Below are 6716 nucleotides of genomic sequence, written 5' to 3' on the forward strand. Positions count from 1 at the left end.
GAAATTTTAAAACAACACTAAAGTATAGGTTTCAATATATAGAGCATTTAACGTAAAACTGAATATTTTCCTAGGGTTAACACAAAGATTTTGAGAAAAATTCAAAAAATATGACAATAATTTTTTAAGCATATTTGCATCATGAGATAATATATGATTATGGCCAAAGAGGTATGGAACCTTTGGTGTCTCCATTTCTCTTGAAAATAGTAATTTTATAGTAGTTAGAACACGGATTTAGGGAGTATTGTGAAGTTTTACTAAATCTATTGATAAAAAAAATTTAAAAGATGCCCATGTACCATGAAAGAGTGTTTAGCATACATTAATAGAAATTTAGAATGTGGTTAAATTTTTTATTACAACACTAAAGTATAGGTTTCAATATATAGAGCATTTAACGTAAAACTCAATATTTTCGTATGGGTAAACACATAGATTTTGAGAAAAATTAAAAAAATATGGCAACTATTTTTTAAGCATATTTGCATCATGAACAAACATATGACGATGTTCAAAGAGGTTTGGAACATTTTTTGTCTCCATTTCTCTTGAAAATAGTGATTTTATACTGATTACTCCACCGATTTAGGGAGTATTATGAAGTTTTACTAAATTTATTGACAAAAAAATTAGAACAATGCCCATGTACCATGAAAGAGAGTTTAGCATACATTAATACAAATGTAGAATGTGTTTCGAAATTTTAGAACAACAATAAATTATAGGTTTCAATATATAGAGCATTCAACGTAAAACTCAATATTTTCCTAGGGGTTAACACGTAGATTTTGAGAAAAATTCAAAAAATATGACAATAATTTTTTTAAGCTATTTTCATCCTCAACTAATATATGATGATGGTAAAAGAGTTTTGGAACCTTTGTTGTCTCTATTTCTCTTGAAAATAGTGATTTTATAGTAGTTAGAATACCGATTTAGGGAGTATTACGAAGTTTTACTAAATTTATTGATAAAAATTTTTTGAACGATGCCATGTAACATGAAAGAGTGTTTCGCATACATTAATAGAAATGTAGAATGTGGTTAGAAATTTTATTACAATATGATGATAGTCAAAGAGTTTTCGGACCTTTTTGTCTTTATTTTGATTTAAAATAGTGATTTTATAGTGGTTAATCCACCGATAGGGAGTATTATGAAGTTTTACTAAATTTTTTTATAAACAACTAGGATAAACCCGTCCTACGGACGGACGGTTAAATATTTTTTTAAGGTTTGATTTGTCTTAATTAAAAATAACATTGACATTCATAAATTTCTTACAATGATTATTTTATTATACATTTTTGGTTGTAGTTGTGGAGATTTGAGTGTTCATTTACTCGGATTCGGAGCTATCAATTGATGAATACTCACAGATTTTGTTTTGTATCTATCTTTTGTTGAGATTTGAGTCACTTGGGAACTCATTTTTTTCATGTTCGTTCTGTGTCTGTCCTGATTTTTTTAATTGTTATGATTTTTCCATAAAGCACCGAACATTTGACTTTGTTGTTTAGGAGTTCGAGCTCATATGTGGATTAATATTTGATATTGGTTGCTACGTTTTGTGTTCTTACATGGACTAATATTTTTTTTGTTGGAACCGATACTTTTGTGGCTGAGGAAACTTTTATTGCTCATGCTTCTACGACGCTGCTTGTTTAATGTCTTCTTGCTATGATGATGGGTGTTGAGGTGAGCTGAATATTGTATGCCTTTATTATACTGTATGTATTTTGTGGGGATACGGTATGTAAATTTTATGGAGAATGTGTATGTGTTGATGACCACCAATTTAGATTTTGTGTTTCCACTTTGGTGCGACAAAAATTTGGACCAGACTTTATTAGGTAGACTTTGCTATATATTATGTGGATAGGTTTATCAAATTTTAATGGGTTTATAGTGAAGAAACGCAAAAAAATCACAATTTTAATTTAAAAGCGAACTGAAGAAATAAATAAGAACAGGTGATGTAACATGGAGAAAAAGAAATATGAAAGATATTGGTGATACTGATACCAACATGTATGCAAACCATAAAGCTATTGTCAATGTATGATGTTTAACAGTAGTACGTCTTGCCCACAAAGTCTGCAATGAAAGGGAGAGACGATTAAATTAGTGAGTAGTTGTTTAAGTTGATAACCTATATAATAAGACAATCATATTCTTTATTTATTCCCACTGAATATTGTTCGAAAGAGACCCTCACAAATCAGACGGTTATCTAAGGAGACTTTTTGTTAAATGGTATAGACATACATAAAACCTACCTGGCTATGCAGCTTCTTCCTCTTGCTACCAAAAACAAAAATGCTTTGCATAGTTCAGACTCAAACAAAACAACAAAAATTCATACCATGTTCTTATTTCTTCTCATCCTCTCCTTCATCTACCGCTTCTGCTTATCCGGTGAGCTCGTTTTGGATCATTAGCTTTGTAGATTTCTTTCTTGGGGTGAGATCATCTTTGAGCACCTTAGCTGAAATATGGTTGAAACAGTTATTTTTACATACATAAACACGAAGCACCAAAGAAAGAAATTAATGAAACAATCTGTTCATACCAAGTTCTTTGATGATGTCCATGATGTAGCCTGCAGAGTAACAACAATCCTCTAATAAGGTCATCTAGATATAAAGGAAAATCAGTGTTTGCATAGATATTAGTATACAACCAACTCTAATCAGCGTTCAGGAAATGCAGGATCTTTCATATAATTATAAGTTTGCTCAGGAGAATCCCATTTCGTTCTATTCCACACATCTCAAGTAGTTTAGTTTGTGGAACATTAAAGGTTGAAAAATTAACTCACGGTACTAACGTCCGTCCACCCTCTTCAAGATCTAAACGATTACAATTTTCAGCACTTTATTACTTGCCCTTTTCTTTGTCTTTCCCTTTTACAGCACTCTGCACTTCTAGCAGAGGCCCATATTGTTAGGATGCTCTGACATTCGGTTCTTCTCAGGCGTCCATTCCAAAGATTAGACCTGTGAAGCCACACATGTTAAAGTCACAAAGTTAGGATTTTTACCCAATCTTCAAACATGAAAACTCTTCAAAAATTCAATCGTAAAAGAAATAAAAGCTGTTCTAATAAGAAACAATCCCAAACCACTTGGACTGGTAAGACAAAGAAGAAGGGAAGCACAAACCATCTGTATCAAGGAGCTATGGTGTGAACACTGAACCAGTCTTGAGACAGTCCTAAAAGCGGCGGCGAGACGGTGAACATTTACGATGGTTGGCGTGAGGGTCGACTGAAATTTGTGAAAAGAGAGCATAATCAACAAACGGCCTCAAAATTAATAACCCAAAAGAGATTCATAGAAGGTATGGGGATAAAACTTGAAGCTCATGAATGTGAACAACGAATCACGAAAAATATGATCATAAGATTAAAGATCGGAAAAACCTTCGAATCAAGCTTCCTAGAATCGGAGCAAACACAGCTCGACACCGGAAAAACAGGTGAATTAGCCATTATATATTGCAAATATTATGTTTATTGAGGATTTTCATGAACTGATGTTCTATGGGTATAGGAGTACCTTTTTATAGATTGAGAAACACCGTCTTGAAGAGATAAGGATCATTGAATGTGGGATTAAACACGATGTTACAGCTCCGACTTCCGACGGTTTCAACCATGGACAGAAGCTCAGGCGTCATGTGCAGGAATGGAGAGACGATGAACAAATCTAGCAATTAGGGTTTGACGATCCTCTCGGGCCGGATACGCGGAGAAAGCCCATCACGATACACTGTTAATGAAACGCAGAATTTTAATTACTCTGACACGTGTTACCATCTCCTTCATCGAATTATCTATGTGGCCGGTGACGTGGATAGCTTTAGAAGGAAGGAAACCCTATTTTATATATAAAGATTTAGAACGATGCCCATGTACCATGAAAGAGAGTTTAGCATACATTAATATAAATATACAAATGTGGTTAGAAATTTTAGAACTACACTAAAATATATGTTTCAATATATAGAGCATTTATATATTGATAAACAATTTAGAACGATGCCAATGTACCATGAAAGAGAGTTTGGCATACATTAATACAAATATAGAATGTGGTTAGAAATTTTAGAACCACGCTAAAGTATATGTTTCAATATATAGAGCATTTAACATAAAATTCAATATTTTCGTAGGGGTTAACACATAGATTTGGAGAAAAATTCAAAGAATATGACAATTTTTTTAAATCATATTTGCATCCTGAACTAACATATGATGCTGGTCAAAGAGGTTTGTAACGATGCCGTGTAACATGAAAGAGTGTTTAGCATACATTAATAGAAATGTAGAATATGGTTAGAAATTTTACTACAATATGATGATAGTCAAAGAGTTTTCGGACCTTTTTGTCTTTATTTTGATTTAAAATAGTGATTTTATAGTGGTTAGTCCACCGATTTAGAGAGTATTATGAAGTTTTACTAAATTTGTTGATAAACAATTTAGAACGATGCCCATGTACCATGAAAGAGAGTTTAGCATACATTAATACAAAAGTAGAAGGTGTTTAGAAATTTTTAAACAACACTAAAGTTTCAATATATAGAGCATTTAACGTAAAACTCAATATTTTCCTAGGAGTTAACACATAGATTTTGAGAAAAATTCAAAAAATATGACAATAATTTTTAAGCATATTTGCATCATGAAATAATATATGATTATGGCCAAAGAGGTATGGAACCTTTGGTGTCTCCATTTCTCTTGAAAATAGTAATTTTATAGTAGTTTGAACACGGATTTAGGGAGTATTATGAAGTTTTACTAAATTTATTGATAAACAAAATTTGAAAGATGTCCATCTACCATGAAAGAGTGTTTAGCATACATTAATAAAAATGTAGAATGTGGTTAAATTTTTTATTACAACACTAAAGTATATGTTTAGATATATAGAGCATTTAACGTAAAAGTCAATATTTTCGTATGGGTAAACACATAGATTTTGAGAAAAATTCAAAAAATATGGCAATTATTTTTTAAGCATATTTGCATCCTGAACAAACATATGACGATGTTCAAATAGGTTTGGAACATTTTTTGTCTCCATTTCTCTTGAAAATAGTGATTTTATAGTGATTAGTCAACCGATTTTGGGAGTACTATGAAGTTTTACTAAATTTATTGATAAAAAAAATTAGAACGATGCCCATGTACCATGAAAGAGAGTTTAGCATACATTAATACAAATGTAGAATGTGTTTAGAAATTTTAGAACAACAATAAATTATAGGTTTTAATATATAGAGCATTTAACGTAAAACTCAATATTTTCCTAGGGGTTAACACGTAGATTTGAGAAAAATTCAAAAAACATGACAATAATTTTTTTAAGAATATTTGCATCATGAACTAACATATGATTATGGCCAAAGAGGTATGGAACCTTTGGTGTCTCCATTTCTCTTGAAAATAGTGATTTTATAGTAGTTAGAATACCGATTTAAGGAGTATTACGAAGTTTTACTAAATTTATTGATAAAAAAATTTTGAACGATGCCATGTAACATGAAAGAGTGTTTAGCATACATTAATAGAAATGTAGAATGTGGTTAGAAATTTTATTACAATATGACGATAGTCAAAGAGTTTTCGGACCTTTTTGTCTTTATTTTGATTTAAAATAGTGATTTTATAGTACTTAGTCCACCGATTTAGGGAGTATTATGAAGTTTTACTAAATTTGTTGATAAAAAATCTAGAACGATGTCCATGTACCATGAAAGAGAGTTTAGCATAAATTAATATAAATATAGAATGTGGTTAGAAATTTTAGAACCACACTAAAGTATATGTTTCAATAGATAGAGCATTTATATATTGATAAACAATTTAGAACGATGCCAATGTACCATGAAAGAGAGTTTATCATACAATAATACAAATATAGAATGTGGTTAGAAATTTTAGAACCACGCTAAAGTATATGTTTCAATATATATAGCATTTAACATAAAACTCAATATTTTCGTAGGGGTTAACACATAGATTTTAAGAAAAATTAAAAAAATATGACAATTTTTTTAAAGCATATTTGCATCCTGAACTAACATACGATGATGGTCAAATAGGTTTGGAAAATTTTTTGTCTCCATTTCTCTTGAAAATAAAGATTTTATAGCGGTAAGTCCACTGATTTAGTGAGTATTATGAAGTTTTATTAAATTTATTGTAAACAAATTAGAACGATGCCCATGTACCATGAAATAGAGTTTAGCATACATTAATACAAGTGTAGAATGTGGTTAGAAATTTTATAACAACACTAAAATATATGTTTCAATACATAGAGCATTTAACGTAAAACTCAATATTTTCGTATGGGTTAACACATAGATTTTGTGAAAATTTCAAAAAATATGACTTTATTTTTTTAAGCATATTTGCATCCTGAACTAACATATGATGATAGTCAAAGAGGTTTGGAAATTTTGTTGTCTCCATTTCTCTTGAAAATAGTGATTTTATAGCGGTAAGTCTACTGATTTTGGAGTATTATGAAGTTTTACTAAATTTACTGGTAAAAAAATTAGAACGATGCCCATATACCATGAAAGAGAGTTTAGCATATATTAAAACAAATGTAGAATGTGTATAGAAATTTTAGAACAACACTAAAGTATATGTTTCAATACATAGAGCATTTAACGTAAAACTCAATATTTTCGTT

The 6716-nt window shown here is 30.5% G+C and overlaps 1 long non-coding RNA gene across 5 annotated transcripts; it reads right to left on the bottom strand.

The window, feature by feature from the left end:
- Window positions 1–1912: 1912 nt before the first annotated feature.
- Window positions 1913–3781, bottom strand: LOC106326942. Of its 5 annotated transcripts, none has more exons than XR_001267356.1 (6): window positions 3564–3781; window positions 3428–3443; window positions 3168–3272; window positions 2825–3002; window positions 2576–2605; window positions 1913–2491 (listed from the first exon to the last, which is right to left on the bottom strand). It is a non-coding gene; the product is annotated as an uncharacterized LOC106326942 (long non-coding RNA). The 5 variants fall into 5 exon arrangements; XR_001267354.1 differs by having other exon boundaries at window positions 3428–3464; XR_001267353.1 differs by lacking the exon at window positions 3564–3781 and having other exon boundaries at window positions 1913–2100; window positions 2369–2491; window positions 3428–3537.
- Window positions 3782–6716: the final 2935 nt, after the last annotated feature.

This window comes from Brassica oleracea, chromosome C1, assembly GCF_000695525.1.
Source record: "Brassica oleracea var. oleracea cultivar TO1000 chromosome C1, BOL, whole genome shotgun sequence".
Classification (NCBI taxonomy): domain Eukaryota; kingdom Viridiplantae; phylum Streptophyta; class Magnoliopsida; order Brassicales; family Brassicaceae; genus Brassica; species Brassica oleracea.